This window comes from Pseudonaja textilis, chromosome 6, assembly GCF_049901715.1.
Source record: "Pseudonaja textilis isolate UNSWEBS1 chromosome 6, rPseTex1.2, whole genome shotgun sequence".
Taxonomy (NCBI): Eukaryota; Metazoa; Chordata; class Lepidosauria; order Squamata; family Elapidae; genus Pseudonaja; species Pseudonaja textilis.
The window spans coordinates 30,359,196-30,382,138 of record NC_141995.1 but is presented as its reverse complement, the minus strand read 5'-3'; positions in this window follow the sequence as shown (position 1 = coordinate 30,382,138).

Here is a 22,943-nt window from a genome sequence, read left to right as displayed (position 1 = left end):
AGTAGTCCTCAGGCGTCTCCCCATTAACAGTTCGGCCGGGGACTTGTTCGTGGTCGTGCACGGTGTGGTATGCTGGCTCAGGAGGAAACGAGACAGTTTAGAGTGCCAATCCTCTTGGCCGAACCTGGCCAGCGCCTCCTTGGCCGATCTGACTGCCCTCTCAGCCAACCCATTGCTAGCAGGGTGAAAAGGGGCCGTGAGGACGTGTCTGATGCCCAGATTGGTGACATACCTGCTAAATTCGTTCGAAGTGAACTGGGGGCCATTGTCGGAGACCAGTGTGTCAGGAAGCCCATGAGTTACGAAAAGGTGAGTCAGGGCTTTAGCAACTGCCTGGGTGGTGGTCGTGGGAAGTAAGGCCACATCTATCCATTTTGAATATGAATCCACGACCACCAAGAAAGTCTTGCCGTGCATTGGTCCGGCCAGGTCGATGTGAAGCCGTGACCACGGGGCATTGGCACTTTCCCACTTGGTGGGTGTGGCGGTTGGCAGGGCTGCCCTAGATTCCTGACAGGGTCGACATGAGCTTACCCACTTGGTGATCTGATCGTCCATCCCGGGCCACCAGACATAACTGCGAGCCAACGCCTTCATCCGAACGATGCCTGGATGGCCCTCGTGTAGCACCTTCAGGATGGGTATGCGAAGGGTGGTTGGGATGACGACTCTGGTACCCCACAACAGGCATCCCTGCAACTTAGAAAGCTCCTGCTGGCGAGTTTTAAATGGGGTGAAATCAACTGGATAGTTAGTTTCCGGCCACCCCCTCCCTACCCAGTCCAGAACCTGGGCGATTGTTCTGTCCTTTTTTTGAATGTGACGCGATGTCGTCCGCAGTCACTGGCAGCTTGAGCTCGTTTACGTTGAAGATAGCATGCACAGGAGCTGGGTCCTCGACTGGGGCTGGCAAGGGACAGCGGCTGAGGGCATCAGCGTGGTTTAGATTTTTTCCGGGACGATAGACCAGTTTGTACGAGTAAGCCGCCAGGAATAAGGTCCATCTGGTCATCCTGGGCGACAATATCTGTGGGGTTTGCTTGTCCCCTGATAATAATCCTAGAAGCGGCTTGTGATCGGTAATGAGTTCTAATTGGTGCCCGAATAAAAATTCGTGGAATTTTTTGACTGCTGCTACTGCAGCCAGGGCCTCCTTATCAATTTGGCTGTAATTACGTTCAGTCGCTGAGAAGGTTCTTGAAAAGAAGGCAATTGGTGCCTCGGAGCCATTGGGGAGTCTGTGACTTAAGACAGCTCCTATCCCAAAAGGGGATGCGTCTGCGGCTAGGACCAAGGGGAGGCGTTGGTCAAATTGGATTAAGACAGCCTCAGAGGTGAGTAGAGATTTGACTGCCTTAAATGCATGGTTTTCTTTGGGTCCCCAGTGCCATGGTGTGTTTTTGTCTAAGAGTCTGTGCAACGGTTCAGCGACTGACGCTTTGTGTGGGAGAAATGAAGCGTAGAAATTCAATAACCCCAGGAAGGCTTGTAACTCGGTTTTGTTGGTAGGCGTGGGTGCCTCGTGGATGGCCTTGACTTTAGATTCCACCGGGTGGATGCCTGAGGCATCTAGCCTGTATCCTAGAAAGTCCACCTGTCTAGTGGCGATGGCACACTTCTCCCATTTTAGTTTGAGGCCATGCTGCCTGAACTTCTCTAATACTGCCCTGACTCTCTGGATGAGTTGGGGTCTGTCCCTGGCTGAGACTAAAATGTCATCGAAATATGGCACTACGCCAGGGAGACCTTGGAGAATTCGCTCCATCAGTGATTGAAAAATACCTGGGGCTACACTTACGCCAAACTGGAGACGTTTACATCTGAATGCCCCTCTGTGTGTAACTATGGTCTGTAAGTCAGCCGTTTGATTACCCACAGGGGACTGTTGGTATGCCTGTGACATGTCCAGTTTGGCGAAAATGGTGCCAGGTTCGAATGTGTGTAACAGGTGCTGAATGACTGGGACAGGATATGCGCTAACCTGTAGATAACGGTTGATTGATGTCTTGTAATCAGCACAAATTCTTAAATTACCATCTTTTTTTAGTGGGGTGACTATGGGGGTCTCCCACTTAGCGAAATCAGTGGGTTCAATCACCCCTTGTTTGAGGAGCTTGTCTAGTTCCGCGTCCAATTTGGGGCGGATGGCGAAAGGTACTCTACGTGGTTTTAAGCGAACGGGGACTGCCTGGGGGTCTACTGAGAAGGAGATGGGAGTGCCATTATAACAGCCTAACTCGCTACTAAAAACGTCGGAGTAGTCTGAGAATAAGGAGTCAACATCAGAAGTTGAGACAGCATGGACTCCTTTTATACTAAGGCCGAGAGAGGGGAACCAATCCAACCCCAAAAGACTAGGGAGGGCACCATTAACAACCACTAAAGGCAAATGGCCTTTGAAGGCTTGGAATTTAACGAGGAACTTGCCTTTCCCGAGGACGGGGCTGTTCTTTCCTTGGTAGTCTCTCAAGGTGAGATGGCACTTTTGAAGCTGGTTCCTTGTCAGTCTGGGCTGGATCTTCTTAAGCATGTCCCAGGAAATGATTGAGAGCGCTGACCCCGTGTCTACCTCCATGCGGCAGAGATTACCTTCTAATAAGACAGAAAGTGTAATTTTATTGGGGGTGTAAAATGTGTGGTTAGCGTGGTAGCAAGTATAGCAGTTTTCTACTTGCCTTCGGGAAACAGGAGAAGAAGGAGATTTTTGTGGAGAAGTGCGCGCTGCCTGGCAGACTCTTGCGAGGTGACCTTTCTTGTGACAGTTGTGGCAGCTGGCGTTTCTGAACCTGCAAGATGCCCGGGAATGGGAACCTCCACAGGTCAGGCACAAAAGAGTTTGTTTTGGGCTACGGTTGTTTCTTTGCCTCACTCCTACCTGCGGCTGTCTCATCGGCTTGAGACGATGAATGCCAGAGTATTCTGCAGGGTCGTCTTCGCTCACCACTTCTTCAGAGTGGACGGTGGAAGTGCTGGGTTTGGGTGCGGTGCCCTGGATCTCAGCTGCAGATTGGGCTGAGAGTTCAGCAGCTAAGGCTTCCTCAACGGCCTGGGGAAGGTTTAAATCTTTTCTGGCCAACAAACGTCTTTGGAGCCTTAGATCTCTTACCCCACAGACGAGTTGATCGAGCAGCATATCGTCCAAATAGTTCTTAAACTCACAATGTAGAGCTGCTGTCCTCAGGGCTGCCATGTATTGGTTGATGGATTCCCCCTCGGCTTGCTTCCTCATTCTAAAGGCGAAACGTTTAGCGATCTGGGACGGTTTTGGCGAGTAGTGGTTGGAAAGTGTTTCCATCAGCTCCGGCCATGGGACGTTCCTGATCTCTCGTGGGGCTAGGAGTACTGTGGCGGTGTCGTAGACTGCAGCCCCACAGTAGCTGAGGAAGTAGGATTTCTTCCTCTGCTCCGTAGCATCAGCCAATCCGATGGCATCGATAAAGTGGTTGAAGCGATTCTTATACGAATCCCATTTTTCCTCATCGGGTTTGAATGGTGGGAATGCTGAGTTGACATTCATTTTTTGGACCCCTCAGTCTCTTGGTAGACTGGTCTGTCTCACTGGGTGCTTGTGGTCCTGGTTTAACGCTAACCGTGAGCGTTGGCGGCTGTGGCTACAGCGCCCTAGACTCGCTCAGTGACTCCAGCCTTCGAGAAGGCGCTTGTATTTTCGCGCTTTGTGGCTACAGCGCCATAACTGACAACGATTCAAATTTCGCGCCCTTTTGTGATTGTGGCGGCTGAGGCTCTCAGCACCGTAACTTCGCTCTAGTGGCTTCAGCTTAGTGACAGCAATTTGAATTTCGCGCCCTTTTGTGATTGTGGCGGCTGAGGCTCTCAGCGCCGTAACTTTGCTCTAGTGATTTCAGCTTAGTGACAGCCATTTGAATTTCGCGCCCTTTTTTTGCGAGCGCGGGCAGCTGTGGCTTCAGCGCCCGACTTTCACTAGCCGTGGTGCTCTAACTCTCGCGACTCTCACTGACAGCGCCCGGCTTTCTCTAACCGCGGCGATTCTAACTCGAGTGGCTCTAACGCTCGCACTTTCACTTCCTGATAACAGGAGTCTGAGTCCGAGGCTCGGTAAGCGAAACGGCTGCGGCTCTAGTTCTTTGAACAAGTGCTTCTGGCTAGCCTTCCAATCCCATCCTCGTCGCCAGTGTTGTAGTTTGAAGGAAAGGAGAGGCTTAGACCAGAGCATGCAATCAACAAGGCTTTATTCAAAGAACGAGGGTTGTCGCGTCTGCCAGCTAACAGGCAGGCTTGCTAGCGAACAACAACTGGCTTGGCTTGACAGCCGGCTTTTATAGCCGACTGTCAAACGGAGCCAACCAATGGGAGCTGCTGGTGCTCCTGCTTAAAGAACGGACCTGGTTGGAAACCCCAACCAGTCCCAAAGACACAACAAAAAATATAATAAAAAGCAGAATAGAGTGCAATCTAACTATATGTTTTAACCACTCAATGGACTCTGTATTTCCATGGATTTCCAAGTGTCATGGTATAGCCAAGTTTGTTGGCTTTCTGGAAGGCTAGCAGGCTTGGAGCCAATCTCATGATGCTGTAGAGAGCAGATGCTCAGGCCTAAAAAGTATTTTTTGGATCCCTTCAAATGAACCTCCTTTCCTGACATGACTTGCAATACATTTCTTCTTCTGGACACATTTGTTTGTTTTACTCTCATTTGTTTCACTCTGCTCCTTGACTTTCATGACATTTGCTTAGAGATCATTTGCATTTTCAGCTACCAGTATCAGAGTATAAGACAGGCTATAAGCATAAGACAGGCTATTGATTCCCCACCCCCACAATTTTAAAACATCTTCCAATCCAATTTCTCTTATATTATATTCACTATATAGTTCAAATAAATAAGGGGGGAGTATTTGTCCTTCTCATACCCTTTAGCAACTTGCAGTGGGACTGTTTTGCTCATTCTCTCTGTATTAAGAATTTCCTGAATATAAGTTGCTCATGTAGATAATGAGATATTTTGGGATTCATATTAAAATGTTATATAAAATTATATTTACTAGGAATGGAGCAAAGGACCCAGGTTTTTTTTTTTTTACCAAGCACTACCAAATAAGTTAATGCAAGTATCTATTGGAGAAAGCAAAGTTTTTCAGTTTAAACTTCTTCAAATGAAAAGCACCTATTCTGAATTTGAAATGGCCAGGCTTTGGCACTTGCAGCTTCTTAAAGTATATCGGAAACATTTCAATCTAAAACAGAACTCACTGTACAATGCATGAATTTGAGTTTGAAAACCTTCCAAAATGTTGAAAACGGAATGCCTTATGCTTGAAACAACTGATTCACAGCCAAAATGTGCTATTTCAAACTCAAAATGGATATTTTTATTTTATTTTATTTTATTGGTTTTGTGCTATTTCAAACTCAAAAGTGATATTTATTTTTATTTTTATTTTATTTTATTATTGGTTTTTAAAAACAAACATAAACAAACAAAACATAAAAACATCAAGCTGTCTTCCACAAGTGTACATACAGTGTGCCAGTTGGTTTACAAATTGTTTTGTGCTTCCATTTCGTAGTCTTCAATTACAATTACATTACATATAATCTCATATTGTCAATCAAAAACTAAATACCTTAGTATAATTATTAATCAATCATTTGACTATACTTTTATTCATTCATGTTTTACAAGATAACCATAATTTACTTAATTTATTGTATAACAGTTCATATTATCATCCCAAATCTATCCTAAAATAATTTTGTAGGTATAATAAGAAAGAAGTACATCTTTATATATTTATTATTTTCTAGAAATCTATGTATTTCTTTACTGTACTTTGTTATCTAACCATATTTCAACATTCATATATTTTGAATTAAAACATTTAGCACAGTCTGTAGCAATAAGGACAGTAACAATAATAACTGCAATAGTTTGGAAATATAAACCTATTCATTTCATGACAGATTTCCTTTAAAAAAAAATTGTGAGCATTTGTACAAAAAAGCATAAGTGGAAATTTCGAGCACATTATTTACACAGTGATGAAATACAATCTCATTTATCATGTTCTATAAGTTTATTACACTGCTGAAGCCTGCTATTAAGTAAACATTTTTCCCCAATTGTTAGATTCTTATCAGATAAATGGCAAATTCCCACCTTGACTGTTACTGAAAATCAGCAAAACTCCAAGCAATTAAGACTAACCTGGGCTTATCAATAGGTTGCCAACTGTGGCAATCCATCCTGGATGCATTAGAACATTTAGAAGCCAACAGGCTCTTGAACCTAGCTTGGGCCAGCCAATTACCATTATCCTCTTGTAATCCTCTATATATTTTGGTAGCTTAGAAGTAAAACTTGTTTTATTTTGCATATATTTAATTTGAGGTTATTATGCTGTTGAATTATTTTCTTGTTATAAAAGATATAATGTATACATGTTATACAATGAATCTTTGAGATACATTTGATAAAAATAGCTTTTCATTCTTAAAATTAATGATATTAATCTATATATCTGTATATCTAAAAGCAAAATGCCACTCACACGTCATCACAAAATCTCCAGAACCGTAAAGCCTACAAACTTGAAATTTGGCATGTATGTTCCTCTTGGCTTCTAGATGGTCACTAAGAAAGGATTTTTCAAAATGACCATCAGAGCATTAGTATTTCATATATTATTATTAATACGCTCCAATGCTAAGGAGTTCTACTCCTCCTTCCCACTTGAAAAGAAATCCATTCCAAATACACAACACAAGCAGTGGAGAAGAGTTTCAGTTTCAGTTTCAGTTTCACAGCAGCAAGCAGCTTTATTACAAAACAGTTGAGCTAAGCCATGCCCAGGCTCCTTGCTGTCTCCTTGCTCACACATCAAACACTGTTTCAGTTTCCATGTTTCAGTTTTCAAACAGCTCTCAACTCTCTCACACATTGACAGGATGCTAGCCATATGAATACCACTGGTAGGCAGAGGCACAAATTTTTTCCCTTATTTTCCTCCCCCCAAATTAAGCCTGATCACATAATTTTGTAGGGAAGCATGGGTATAGAGCTATATATATATATATATATATATATATATATATATATATATATATATATATATATATATATATATATATATATATATATATGTGTGTGTGTGTGTGTGTGTGTGTGTGTGTGTGTGTGTGTGTGTGTGTGTGTGTGTGTGTGTGTGTATCTTCCAGCATAACTTTGGAATGTGAGTTACTTCAACAAAATGTGGTACACAGATGATGTACTCTCTGAAAACAAATACTGTGGGGGTAAGACACCCCTAACACCCTTCGGGGTGTGTATATGCCTTAAATTGGCTTCTACTGTACAACACAGTGTGCCATGGTAACTGCTTCACAGTACTCCACAAGGGGGCTCCCTCTGGTAAGGAAGATTGGTTTTTACAAAAAACAAGGAGGGCAAGTTGTTAGGGGAGGTGCCTGCTAATGCAGATAATCACCTTAAAGACTGTTCCCTGTAGAATTTTTCCAAGGCTGTTGTCCAGGTCTCTAATTCTCACCATAGTGGTTGAGGTAACAGGGCCAGGCCCAAGATGCCTCCAAGGAAATGCCAGGTGATTAATCAAGTGCAATCAAAGGATACAAAAATGAAACACCAGTGCAGACAGGAAACTCCTGAGGAGAGGAATAGAAGACTTGCGACATTGCGCAAGAGAGCTACTACATCTAGAACTTCAGAGACAGTACAACAGCATGAGGCCCAACTAAAGAATAAGACAGATAAAACTTCTACATCTACAGCTTCCTTTATAATTTGTATATCCTACTTATACTTTTAAAACCCTGTGAATAAAGTTACTTTGATTTGACACTATAGATATAATTCATTCCTTTTCCTGTCTAATACAGGATTGGGATTGTTGTGGAGCGGTGGAGGAACGAGGCTGAGCCAGAGTGAACGTTAAAGGCTTTATTCTAAGAATAAAGGGTTGCCGCGTCTGCCTTCTAACTTGGCAGGTTAGCTGGCGGCAACGGGGCTGACACTGCCCGACAGCCGCCTTTTATAGATGGCTGTCAAACGGTGTCAGCCAATGGGAGCGGCTGGTGCTCCCGCTCAAACAGCGGACCTGGTTGGGGGCTCCAACCAGTCCCAAAGACATAACACTCCTTTCCCCTAGCCGGGAGCAAGCATAGTCCTTCAAGTAGGTTGGTCGTCTGCGCTGGCGACAGGATCGTCATAGTCCGGGCAAACCGCTGGCTGGAGTCAAGTCCTCGCCCCCAGGCAGCGTCTCGGAGGCTGCTGATGAGCGGGCTCGGTCGGTGGGGGCACTGTGTGAATTAGGTAAGTCCCCCTGCCCGGGCTGACCTTGGTGAGTCGCTCGGTCCGGACGGTAGGCAGGTTTGCTTGGTTGTTGGTTCTGGGTTCCTTGTCGGTAGACTGGGTCCTCCAGTAAACTCTCTTGGTCGACGGGGTAGATCGGGTCCTGCAGGGAGCTTTCGTCTGGGTAGACCGGTTCCGGCAGGGAGCCCTCGGTGCCGGGAGATTGGGCTGGGTGGACTGGTTCCTTGGTGGCTGCTGGGTAGGCATCAGCTGTGCTTCTCCATCGCCTTCTGAGTTGGTCCACGTGTCTGCGCCACAGGCATCCATCTTCCAGGAGGACTCTGTAGGATCTTGGACCTGTGACTGACACAACTTGACCAGGTACCCACAGAGGGTCCCCTGCATAATTTCTGGCGTACACCAGGTCATGCAGAGCAAAGTCCCTGACCAAACTGTCAGATCCTATAGGGGTGTCTGGGCAGTAGTGGGGGTGCAACCTGTCCAGGGTGGTCCTAAGGCGCCTCCCCATCAAGAGCTCTGCTGGGGATTTATTTGTAGTGGTGCATGGAGACGTATGTTGGCTCAGGAGGTAACGGGACAGTTTGGAGTGCCAGTTTTCCTGGCCAAACCTGGCAAGTGCCTCTTTTGCTGACCTGACTGCCCTCTCAGCCATCCCGTTACTAGCTGGGTGAAAAGGGGCTGTAAGGATGTGTCTGATGCCCAAGTTGGCAACGAACATACTAAACTCACACGACGTGAACTGGGGGCCATTGTCAGACACCAGCATATCAGGGAGCCCATGAGTCACGAAGAAACGGGTCAGAGCCTTAACAATTGCTTGAGTGGTTGTTGAAGGTAGTAGGGCCAAGTCTATCCATTTGGAATAAGAGTCTACTACAACTAAGAAGGTCCTTCCATGTACTGGTCCAGCTAGGTCAATGTGCAGGCGAGACCAAGGACCACTAGCACTTTCCCACTTGGTAGGCATGGCTGCTGGTGGGGCAGCCCTGGTTTCTTGGCAAGGTTGGCATGAGCTTACCCAGCTGGAGATTTGGGCATCCATGCCAGGCCACCAAACGTAGCTGCGGGCCAGAGCCTTCATCCTTACGATGCCTGGGTGGCCCTCGTGAAGTACCTTTAGGATGGGTACACGAAGAGTGGCTGGGATGACTACCCTTGTCCCCCACAACAGACATCCCTGTAGTTTCGACGATTCCTGCTTACAGATTTTGAAAGGAGCAAAGTCAGAAGTGTATTGTGTTTCAGGCCACCCCCTTCCCACCCAGTCCATAACTTGGGCAATTATTCTGTCTTTTTTTTGAGTGCACAGCAATGTCTTCGGCTGTAACCGGCAATTTAAGTTCATTTACTTCAAAGATGGCATGAACGGGTGCTGGGTCTTCGACTGGGACTGGCAGGGGGCAGCGACTAAGGGCATCAGCGTGACTCAAGTTTTTTCCAGGGCGATGCACCAATTTGAATGAATACGCGGCCAGGAACAAAGTCCACCTGGTCATTCTAGGTGATAGTACCTGTGGGGTTTGCTTATCCCCTGATAAAAGCCCCAGGAGTGGTTTATGGTCAGTTATAAGTTCAAAATGGTGCCCAAACAAAAATTCATGAAACTTTTTCACTGCAGCTACTGCAGCCAAGGCCTCCTTATCTATTTGGCTGTAGTTTCTTTCTGCAGAAGAGAAGGTCCTAGAGAAGAAGGCAATTGGTGCCTCGGAACTGCTGGGGAGCCTGTGGCTCAGAACAGCCCCAATCCCAAAGGGGGATGCACCAGCAGCTAGGACCAGGGGGAGTCGTTGATTATATTGGATTAAAACTGCATCAGATGTGAGTAAGGATTTGACTGACTTGAAAGCATGGGCTTCTTTGGGTCCCCAATGCCAGGGGGATTCTTTGTCTAACAGTCTGTGTAAGGGTTCAGCAATAGATGCTTTGTGCGGGAGAAATGAAGCGTAAAAGTTTAGTAGCCCTAGAAAGGCTTGGAGCTCCGTCTTGTTAGTTGGAGTGGGTGCCTCATGGATAGCCTTTACTTTGGATTCAACTGGGTGAATGCCAGAGGCATCTATCCTATACCCCAGAAAGTCCACTTGCCTAGTGGCGATGGCGCACTTCTCCCTTTTAAGTTTGAGGCCATGCTGCCTAAACTTCTCTAGGACTGCTCTGACCCTTTGTATGAGCTGAGGTCTGTCAACTGCTGAGACTAAAATGTCATCGAAGTAAGGGACAACCCCTGGGAGACCTTGGAGAATCCTTTCCATGAGGGATTGGAATATACCCGGGGCCACACTTACACCGAATTGGAGGCGTTTACACTTGAACGCCCCTCTATGTGTGACTATGGTTTGTAATTCAGCTGTCTGATCATCAACAGGGAACTGTTGGTATGCCTGGGACATATCTAATTTGGCAAAGATGGTGCCGGGTTCGAAGGTGTGTAACAGGTGTTGAATAACAGGGACAGGGTAGGCGCTGACCTGCAGATAACGATTGAGGGTGGTTTTATAGTCTGCACAGATTCTTATGCTGCCATCTTTCTTGAGTGGGGTGACTATGGGGGTCTCCCATTTGGCAAAGTCAGTTGGCTCTAACACCCCTTGCTTCAGTAACTTATCTAATTCTAAATCTAACTTAGGACGGATGGCAAAGGGCACTCTGCGTGGCTTAAGGCGAAGGGGAATTGCCTGGGGGTCCACAGTGAAGGAGATGGGGGTGCCAGAATAGCAGCCCAGCTCGCTGCTAAAAACATCAGAGTAGTCTGAGAATAGGGCGTCTACGTCAGAGGTTGAGACAGCATGGATCCCCGTTACACTAAGGCTGAGAGAAGGGAACCAATCTAGTCCCAACAGACTGGGGAGGGCACCATTAACAACCACCAAAGGCAAATGACCTTTAAAACCTTGGAACTGAACTAAAAACTTGCCTTTTCCGAGGACAGGGATGTTCTTGCCTTGGTAGTCCCACAGTGTCAGGTGGCATTTCTGCAGCTTCTTCTTTGAGAATCTGGGATGAATCTTCTTCAGGGTTTCCCAGGAGATGATTGAAAGTGCAGATCCCGTGTCTACCTCCATTCTGCAAGGCTTTCCTTCTAAAGAAACAAAAATACTGATTTTATTAGGAGTCTTGGAAGTATGGTTCGCGTGGTAGCAAGTATAGCAGTCCTCCACCTGCCTTTGAAAATTAGCAGGTGGTGGAGGTCTCTGAGGAAGGGTTCACCCTGCTTGACAGATCCTGGCTAGGTGGCCTTTCTTCTGACAATTTAGACAGATGGCATTCCTAAACCTGCAGGATGCCCTAGAGTGGGAACCCCCGCAGGCTAGGCAAATGGGAGGTTGCTTGGGGGTGAAGTTGTTTCTGTGCCCAGCTACTTCCTGTGAGGGCTTTTGTTGCCTAAGGCGGTAAATGTCTGTTGAGTCAATGGGGTCTTCTTCAAGGGAAACTTCCTCTGAATGAATAGTGGAGCTGCTGGGTCTTAAAGGAGTTCCTTGAATCTCAGCTGCTGATTGGGCAGAGAGCTCAGCAGCTTGGGCTTTTTCTATGGCTAAAGCTAGGGTTAAATCCTTTTTGGCTAGCAAGTGTCTTTGAAGCCTAAGGTCTCTAACCCCACAGACGATCTGGTCTAATAACATGTTCTCTAGGTAGTCTCTAAAACCACACTGTAAGGCAGCTGTCCTCAGAGCTGCCATATACTCATTAATTGACTCCCCCTCAGCCTGCCTTCTAGTTCTGAAGGCATATCTCCTGGCTATCTGGGATGGTTTAGGTGAGTAGTGGTTGGAGAGGATCTCTTGGAGTTCATCCCAAGGTACGCTCCTGATAGAGCGAGGGGCAACTAGTGCTGTAGCGGTATCAAAAACCGCAGCCCCACAGTAGCTGAGGAAGAAAGATTTTTTTTTGTGTTCAGCAGCATCAGTTAGACCAATAGCGTCGAGGAAGTAGCTGAAACGGTTTTTATATGAATCCCACATTTCCTCGGTAGGCTTGAAGGGTGGAAATGTCGGATTGGCATTCATTTTTTTTGAGGCGGCAGTGCCTGTCACCTTAGTCGTTGTGATTCAAAATTCGCGCTCTTAGAAGAGCGTTTGCGGCTGCGCCTATCAGGCGGTGTCTGTCTCCCCGGCTGAGGGGCTTTTTGAGTTTCGCGCTCTTTGTGAGCGCTGGCGGCTGCGGCTTCAGCACCCGTGGCTTCGCTCTTTAGTGGCTACCGCTCAGTGTCTGTCTCCCCGGCTGAGGGGCTTTTGAGTTCTGCGCTCTTTGTGAGCGCCAGCGGCTGCGGCTTCAGCGCCCATGGCTTCGCTCTTAGTGGCTACAGCTCTTCTGAATCGCACGCCTGGCAGCCTCCGATTGTATCCCGCCCTCGTCGCCAGTGTTGTGGAGCGGCGGAGGAACGAGGCTGAGCCAGAGTGAACGTTAAAGGCTTTATTCTAAGAATAAAGGGTTGCCGCGTCTGCCTTCTAACTTGGCAGGTTAGCTGGCGGCAACGGGGCTGACACTGCCCGACAGCCGCCTTTTATAGACGGCTGTCAAACGGTGTCAGCCAATGGGAGCGGCTGGTGCTCCCGCTCAAACAGCGGACCTGGTTGGGGGCTCCAACCAGTCCCAAAGACATAACAGGGATAAATAAATAACCAGGCAGGGGTTACATCAGGTTATCAGATAGTCTTCAATAAGTAATAAATAAAATTCATTATCTAGATGGCTATCTTTGACGAGATCAAATTTGGGCTGCAAACATCAGGCTAATCACCAGATAGCAGCAAACACATACAATAAATGCCAATCTTTGCTTGTATTTATGTATCACTGTGCCTTTGCAGCTCAGATTGACTGAAAAGAATCATTTTTTTTTAAAAAAATGTACATAAATCTATATATAATTGAAGAAACAAAAGAGTCTGAAGATGTTGTGCTTTTCCCAAGCTTAATACATTGCTGTGAGCAAAATAAAAACATGATTATTGAAGGAACAAATTCTAAAACCTGCAGGGATGAGCATTCATATTATAGTGAAAGGCAGTGTTTAGATTTAATCTAGAATTCTGTCAACAGAACTATTCACTGTACTAATATAATTGCCCAAGAGCCCTTCAGTAACAACTAAATTTTTATTCAGTGCATCTAGCTTAAGTCTCATGGTTTAGGGATTTAAGTTAGCTGCCTAAAAATGAAATTGTAAAGAAAAGATGAATAGTTTGGACATTATCATTTCTTTAAATAAAATTTAGTAATGGTTAGCTATTTACAGTCTGGCAACAAAAATGGATGCTTGAATCCTGTCCCTGTAATGATGTTCAGCAAGCTTTCAAGAATAGAAGAACTGATTCCCAGGTTCAAAATATCCTTCTTTTAAACATAGCACCAAGAGGAGAAAGGGTAACTATGTTTAATAAAATAATAGTTTGTTTAAATATGATAGTAGTCCTTTATGTATTGACTATAGTATATTCATAGCAAGCAATAATATTTGCCATTACTGGGAAGTTGCCAGAGTTTATAAGAACATAAAAGATAGATTAAGTCATGGTTTAGTGCTAAATGAATGTCATATGGATTCACACACTCTGATTCCCACTCTCCTCCTGTGGTGTATCTGTGAGCAAATGGCATTTCTGAACACCTGCTCCTATTTTTAACAGAAAGCTTGATTTTTTTAAAATAAAAAATTTGCAAAGAATAACGTATTCAAACAAATCAGGTACAAAACCCACTTCGTGATTTTGGTGCATTAAATAGTACTTTAGCAAATAGGATTGTGTCAATCAACCAAAATCCAATTCAAATACCAGTTTGTAATTTAAAGGTCACATTATTTAATTGAAGCTTGTGATTCAAGGACAATACAATTCAACTTAAATTGAATATTTGATTCAATAAAAGTACCATGTGTTTTAGTGAAGATGTATCTACATATGTGTAACTGCTCTATTGTTGAGCTGAGTGATATGGAAACTGGAAACATGACATTCTTAGATGACAGATACATAAAATGTCAGCCAAATAGTTTACAGTATAGTTTTGAAATATCCCCCTGCACTTATAACTGGTCTTATAACACTAAGACCAGTGGTGGGATTCAATATTTTTAACTACTAGTTCTGTGGGCATGGCTCAGTGGGTGTGGCAGGGGAAAGATATTGTAAAAGGTCCAGTCAGAAGTGGTATTTGCCGGTTCTCTGAACTACTCAAAATTTCTGCTACAGGTTCTCCAGAACTGGTCAGAATCTGCTGACTATCACTTCTGACTAAGACCCTTCTTTCTATATATACTTTTCCTGGCAGATTGACGAACTATTACATTTGTTGAGAAAATAAATGCATGATGAGAATGCCCAGAAAAGTAAGTGGTCATAGATCAATGGATATAGATCTTTAGTAAGAGTTTGCTTTGTAAACAGTTTTTGAATATTTTTATTTTGAACCTGGAGGAATTTAATCTCTGCACCACGACATTTGTTGTAGTCCTCTTGCTGACATTTGGAAGTTACTATACTCTCTGAGTTCTTCTGAACCATATTGTTATTTGCCTCAGGTGTTGAAATTGTCTAGATTTTCGACCAGCTTGTGAACTTTCTGTCTTGGTTTCAACTTATTCTTCAACTTCACAAACATTCAGATCAGATTCTTCTGGGTAAAGAATAGTTAACACAGCCCTTAACTTCTGCTTTCACTGCTTTTTTCACCTGCTCTAGAAGCCAAGTGCTAACAGCTTTTATTTATGTGAAAGGATCTTTTAAGACATGTGGTTTTAATTGATAGACATTTGTACAACTTCTCATTGTACAAAGAAAAGGAAGGAAAGAAAGAAAGAAGGAAGGAAGGAAGTCAAAAATTCCAAGGAAAGGATCAGGCATGTTGTAACTTTACTGTAGACAGAGTACAATAGTTCATGGGAGAATTAAGACGCTGAAATTGTCATTAGAGCAGAAGAAGCACCAGTTATCTTCCTGTAGCAGGCAATTAACATATGTGACTGCAGAATTCTCTCTGGATTTCTGTGACTAAGTGCTGTGAAGCTGATTGGGACCTTATTCTACCTTAGAATAATTTTCTTTTAATTCTGATGTATGTCTTAGCTCTGATTGATTATAAGGTCCTGCTTAAATCCTCACGGAGACTAAGAAAAGGCCCCTGGACACCATAGCTATCATAATTTTCTTATTAGGGCTTATATTATGGATAATTCCCAGAAAGTCAGCTGTAAACCTCAGCAGGTCTCTTCTTGGTGTCTTTCACGTTTTGATAATTAGCTGAGCTTTTTGAACAACAGAAACATTATACTGTTCAGCTGTAAGAGTTCTAAGCTGATCAGCTTTACCTTCATCAGTACTTATCATTTTAACACTTGAAGGAGAATGTCAAGATGAGTCTAATCTTCAGGCAGCAAAATAAAAGCTTAAAAAGATACTGACAAAAAATTAGGAGGTAGTCATTAATATTTCTGTTTTGCTCTTCTTTCTATTTGCTCCTGCTCTTTTCACTGCTACTTGGATTGGATTTAGCTAACCTTCTATCTTCTGCCATATAGGCAAGGCAAGAGACTGGAAAAAAAAACTTGATTTAGTCTCAGAGGAATAAAATGAATTTTTTTTGTTTTATCCCCATTTTGAATAAGCAATTGAAATAAAATTGTAATGAAGTTTCTCAACCTAAGACTATTTTGCTTAATTGTGCAATCATATATACATACATTCCAGAATGTATGTATTTTCTGAAATCCCAATATTGTTGTCAAATTAGTGGCGTATATTCTTTTCCAACACCCTAAGATATGAGTCTACATATGGATATCACTACTGAAATCAGACTGATTATGTACTTTGCAGCCAAAGACAGAAAATCTCTATAAAGTCAGTAAAAAAACCTGAAGTTGACTGTGGCTCAGATCATGAGCTTCTTATTGCAAAATTCAGACTTAAATGGAATAAAGTAGGGAAAACCTCTAGGCCACAGATGTCAAACTTGATTGTGTCATGGGATTGTGATAGTTTTTGCCTTTGCAGAGTCAGGATGGGCGTAGCCTGCACATGACATATCCACCCGCAGGCCACCAGTTTGACAAGCCTGTCCTAGGCCATTCAGATATGATCTACCCCTAGTGAATCATATTCCTAATGAATACACAGTTGAGCTAATGAATGTATTTAAGCTTAGATACGATAAGACAGAATGCTTGAAGAATCATGAAATAGCAACATTTCTGTTTGTTTGTTTTTCAAAACTCTGCTACAGTAAGATATTGTAAGGCCAAATACCAATAATGAAATGTTTTCATTTTATAAAACACTATTATTAATATTAATATTAGCACAAGTTAAGATAAAGATAGTAAAAACAAACATTATAAAGTTTGGTCCATATCCAAGGACTTTCAATCCTAAAGAAATACTAAAGGTACATATAATATTATCGTTTTGCTTGAATAAGAATTACCTATATATACTGAATTATAATAATTACTAAGAAATTCAAGTTAGTTCTTGCTTTTGTTCTTCTTATTTCAAAAAGGATAACTTGCTGTGGGTACAGAATTTTTGCATAACTATCCACTTGCATAAATTTTATAAAATTTTCTATTTCTGAAAAGAAAAACAAAACAAAACCCCATTTCTAATACAATAAATGGGGTATAGGCTTCTTAATGTATACTTCTATGATAAAAATTCTTATTTCCATGCAAAAAAAGTTGTAATATAATAAATCTGTTAGAATTAGATGAATTAGATATATTATTGCAACAGTAGCTACATTTGCAGAGAGTTAAAGGTAAATCTGTACTGTAGATTTCTTAGACACAATTCTCAACAACAACAACAACAACAACAAAAAAAACATTTTACAATCACAAGAAGCCATAATAAAATTTCTAGTTGCCTGTTACATAGAAATATTACAGAAACTTTAGGAACATATAATAATTAATATGCCTGAGTAAACTACTGGAAAGAAAAATAATGTAACTCTAGCTATATGCTGCCATGAAAACAGACTAGAACAAATTTACAGGTCTAGGATATAGTTATTGCATTTTGTATTTTCTTTATCCAAATTTATGAAGTTATGTTCATTGCCAAGTCCAACTAATCAAAATATATTCTAGATATATTTAAAATAAAGTTTCAGTAAGGGGGAATATATGTATGTAGGTTTAAATGGTTAACTAAAGGAATAGATAAAGACATATTTGCACATAGTTTTCAAACAAATTATTGTGTTCTAAAGGATGGATGAAAAGCATTGAAACCTGGTCAATATGAAAACAGTTATTTTTTATATCCAAATTTATATGCTACCTCAAGTAATGCCTATTCTATCTGAATTCTTATTGGTTGAGCAAAAGACATTTTTCCGAGTATAAGATGCATTGGACTATAAGATGCACCTTGGTTTAGAGAGGAAAACAAGAATAGTTTTTTTGCCTCTGTTTGTCCCATTTTTGCCCTCCCTAGTGTCCAGAAGCATTATGCAGGCCAAAAAATGTGCCCATTTTTGGCCTCCGGAGGCCTCCGCACATCCTATTTTTGCCTTCTGTGGAGGCCTCTGGAAGCCAAAATAGGTGCGTTTTTCATCTGCAAAGTGCTTCTGGATGCTGAAGAGAGCAACAACATATCTATTTTGGGGAGGCCAAAAACACATCCATATTCGCTGTATAAGATTCACAGACATTTCCACCCAATTTTTTGGGGGAAAAATGCATCTTATATTCCAAAAAAATATGGTATATCATTCCTTATGAAGGAAAAGCTCAAAAGTCAGACAAAGGTAGTGATTGAGTTCCAATTCCACCAGCGGGATGAAATCAGATGGGTTAATTTGGCCAATCATAATTTTTTTAGCTGTAGGAAGCCGGCAATGGCAAATCACTTCTGAAATCTGTCAAGAAACTTCAAGGCCTTCTCCACCCATTTGCCAGGAATCCAAAACTGATTTGAAGGCACACATACCCTAACCCTTTTCTTTATGTATACTGAGAGTATTGACACCAAGACAAATTCCTTGGCCAATAAAGTATTCTATTCTATTCTATTAATATTTATTGAAAAAACATCCCCACTACTTAAAGGTTGTATTATTTGTCAGTGTGCCAAATAATTTGCTTACAGTATACGCTTACAATACAGATTTTGTCCCAACTCTATTTCTTCATGTATTTACAGTCTATTGTCTGAAAACAAAACATTTGGCATGCTGACAAATAATACAACCTTTATGTAGGGGATTAAAATATTTTTTCAATAAACATTATTTCTAGTCACATGGAATATAGAATACTATTGTAGTGATTTCTTCTTTATTTCACATGTTAAAATTGTATGTGTGTCTTCAAATCAGTTTTGGATTCCTAGCAACTATGGACAAGGCCTTGCAGTTTTTTGCCAGATATCTTTTATTTAGAAAAACAGAAGGTATGGTATGAAAGATGCATTATTTATCTACTTTTTAAATGTTCATAAAATTTGTCTTTCACCAGATGATCAGATTCTTGGGATTCATTTTCTTAGCTTTGGTCCTGTGTTCAGAAGGAAACGTTTTATTCTGATTCCAATCCTTTGAACCTTAACTTGGGAGTAAGTCTCTTCATGCTCAGGAGGACTTGATTCAATGTAATTATGCATACAATTCTTTTCTGTTTTATTTGTTTTAAATTAAATTAAATTAAATTAAATTGTTTGATTGTCCAATTATTCCTTTACCTATTTTTCTTTGCATTTATGTGGTTAAAAGGAAAGAAGAAATTTCATAGTGACGACTCTGTTTTTTCTGAGCTGAGAATTAAAATATCAACATATTTTAATCACTTATTATAGCTCAAACAATCCAATATTAAATCACATTTCTGAATAACAATTTGTAAGTAATAAGAGAAAGAAATTATGCATAATGTGGAAAAATGTTCCTTAACTGCAACTCATTAAATAAATTATGCTATATTATCTCATATTATTACAATGCTGAAAATAGAATGTAGCAATGGGGGTTCTGACACTTTCCCTTCCCATCTACTGTTCAAGTCAATATCTGTTTGGAACCTAAATTATTTCAATCAAGCAATACTGTGTATTGCCAATTTGGTGCCACAACCTCTGAGTAGAAAGGCATCAGAGAGAAGCACTTTAAATGGCAACACTTTTTTTTTTATGACTGATAGGTTACAACAGCCAACATGGTTGAATACTAAATTTTGCAGTACAAAGGTATTTGCATTTTAAGCTTAATGCTAAAACCTATATTCATTGTGGTACTAATATAAAAGGTCAGATAGGGAGAGTATGTCCCCTTGAAATTGCATGTCCATTAACTGATTCCACCAGCTTTTAGTCAGCACATAACCATCCATTCCAAAACCATTTTAAAGTACAGGAAATAATAGGTATGTCAATGGATAAAAAGAGCATGAGTTGTCAACAATCTAAAGCTATGCATAATTAAGCAGATTACAGTGCCGATCTTATAGCCAGATACTTAAAACTTAACAAAAATGGGTGCGTGGGTTGCAGAACCACACCAGGATGAGGTACCTTGTCTATCAATGAGTGGAGGCCTTCTGTATGTAGAGGTCAATTGTCTGAAGTATGTGTATGGATGGGAGTTGAGTTTTATCTGTAGAAGCTCTAGATACAACTAGCACATACATTTTATTTGGAAATAAAATTTTTGGTTTGATTCAGGAGCCCTCATCAAACAATCCATCAGGATTCAGGAAGATGGATTTTCTTTTTGGCACCTGCTCTCTGGAATGATATCACCACAAAAATCCATTTGGTTAACATACTGATGATGTTCTAGAAGTCTTTAAAATGGGCTGCTAAGAAACCTTTGGGATAGGGTGTTTGCAGAACTAAGGTTAGTTGTGTTTTATAATACATACAGATGCATAGATTTTTCTCTTTCTTGTATTCTCTTTGTTTAAGTCCCCTAGAGTTTTTCTGGAGTTGGATGGTCTCTAAATCTGAATAATAATAATGATCCCCTAGTGGTGCACTCATTTGAGCTGGATGTGAAGTTGCATGCTCCAAGGAGAATTATATCAGAGGTTCAACCATATTGGACGTGTTCCAGAGTCAGTGTTCCTCTCATAAACAATATGGTGAGATGTAATTTATACAAATCTTTACTACTAATCATCATTCAGGTCAACAAGGACTACACTAAATATTGAAGTTGTTGGACATCTGGTGATAAATGGATTATAGGATTCAGTTCTCGAAAGATCAGCATCCAGTATAAAAAATAACATAATAGAGGTTAACAGATCAATTTCAAGTTATATTATGAAATAAAAAAGCAGCATTTAAATAAGCAGTATTTAAATCACAGAAGCAGTATTTAAATAACTGCAAAGATCTATCCAGAGCAATAAAAGCCTTGCCAGAAATAACTCAGATTGTAGAGGCAAACCAGAAAGAGTCAGCAGTAGAGGATGCCAGCATAGCTATTGAATCATTTTCATTTCCAAACCAAGCATCCTCTCCTTTGTCTTCTCTTCAGAAAGAACAAAGCCTTCTAAATGAGCATCTAGAACAGCACAAAAATAACAGAATAAGGAGACCTGCATTGAATCTTCTTCCAAAGAAACAGCTAGCCCAAATACTATAAGATGCCAACACTTCAAATATCAAAAATAAGCACCAGTTTACTGCAATAAATAAACTAATGCACAGAATGGCTACAATTATAACTTAAGCTTGGTTGAAAAATCAACAAACATGTTAAAGCCAAATAATGCAGCATCAAAATGGAAGATCAGGCTGGAAGTGCCAGCTCTCCCCTGCTCTTCATATCCTACATTGCCTTTAAGTTTATTCTAGGTTTTTTCCCTTGCCAGATGAATTTTACCATTATTTTACTAAGTTTTTCAAAAAAAAATTGCGTACTTTGATTGGGATCGTCTGAAATATATAGAGGAATATTGGAAGAATGTTCATTTTAATAGCAGCAATCCTGCCTAATAATGAAAGTTGCAGCTTGAGTCATGTTTCTAAATCCTTCTTTACCTGTTGCATCAATTTATCATAATTATTTTCCTTAAGTGTCTTACAATGTGCTGTCAACCATATTCCTAAGTATTTAACTTTCTTTATCACTTGTATTCCCATAACTTCTTCTAATTCTAATTTCTGTTTTTCTATTAAATTTTTGGTCATTAATTTTGTTTTCTTCCTATTAATTTTTAGTCCTGCTACTGCTCCAAATTGTTCTAATTCATTCATCAATTTTTGTTCTCTTTCTATTTATAGAATATCAACTTTTCTTTAGACCTTAACATTTATATTTTTTATTTTTCTTAATAACTAAAGCACTATTTAAAAAGACACTTCTTTGCAAGATGTTTGAGAAAAACTTCAATGAAAAAAATCATATCATCTGCAAACACTTGCAACTTATATTCTTCTTTCTTAACCTTTAATCCTTTTATGTCTGGGTTCTGTCTAATTCGCGTTAATAATGCTTCTAGTGATAATATGAAGAGCAGGGGTGAGAATGGGCAGCCCTGTCTGACTCCTTTTTCTATTTTTATTGGGCGGGTATAGAACTGGATATAATTAACCTCATATCTTTCTGAGGTACATAGAATTCCTGTATGTTTTTAAACTCCATGTTATGTTGAAATTCAAAACTTCTGTGATGAAAAATACCTGCTGAATTTGTTGACTTATATTTTTCAGAAGACTTCAGGAGCAATGTTGAACTTGAAAGTTGAAATACATCTTCAGACTGATAAACATCTTGGAACAACCACAAGATTGCATGTTTAGAGCAGTGTAATATATATGGTTCTATGCCTCAACCCCATGATAGGATAAAATATAATGCATAGCTTTCTAGTATTGCTGTTACACGCTACATTGTATATCAACAAATGAAATGCTGTTAAGGATTTTCTTACTATTATAGAATATCAACTTTTCTTTAGACCTTAATATTTATATTTTTTATTTTTCTTAATAACTAAAATACTATTTAAAAAACACTTCTTTTCAAGATGTTTGAGAAACAGATTTATTTCCTTTAACAAAAGCATTGCTTGGGATAACCCTGAAATGATAGGTGACAAAGAAATATGTGCTAGAATGCAAATAAAGTTGAGAATATATGTGATTTTGGCAGGCAGGTTTAATGTGTGTAATATACAAGGTCACCGAGCTGGCTTTCATGGCTTAGGTAGAGCTATACCATTTTAAGTTCCACAATGGCATGACGGCTCGTGTTCTGGATGATGGCGAAGTTTCAGAAGCCTTTCGTGTCACAAATGGTGTCAAGCAAGGGTGTGTGCTTTCACTGACCCTGTTCAGCATAATGTTTTCAGCCACGCTGTCAGACACCTTCCAGAACATCCTTGGGAGTCAGCCTGAGATACAGGACCGATAGGAAACTTTTCAACCTATGAAGATTCCAGGCTGTCACCAAGATAAAGGAGACTGTGCTACCAGACTTCCTTTTTGCTAATGACTGCACCCTGTATGCTGGATCAGAACAGGAAATGCAAGCCAACATGGCCAAATTCATTGTAGCATGAGACAATTTCACCTCCTCATCAACATAAGGAAGACGTAAGTCAGGGTGTCAAAGTTGATTTCATTGAGGGCCTCAACAAGGTTGTATTTAACCTTGGGGGCATGACCAGGGTGGGTGTGTCCAGCTCAAT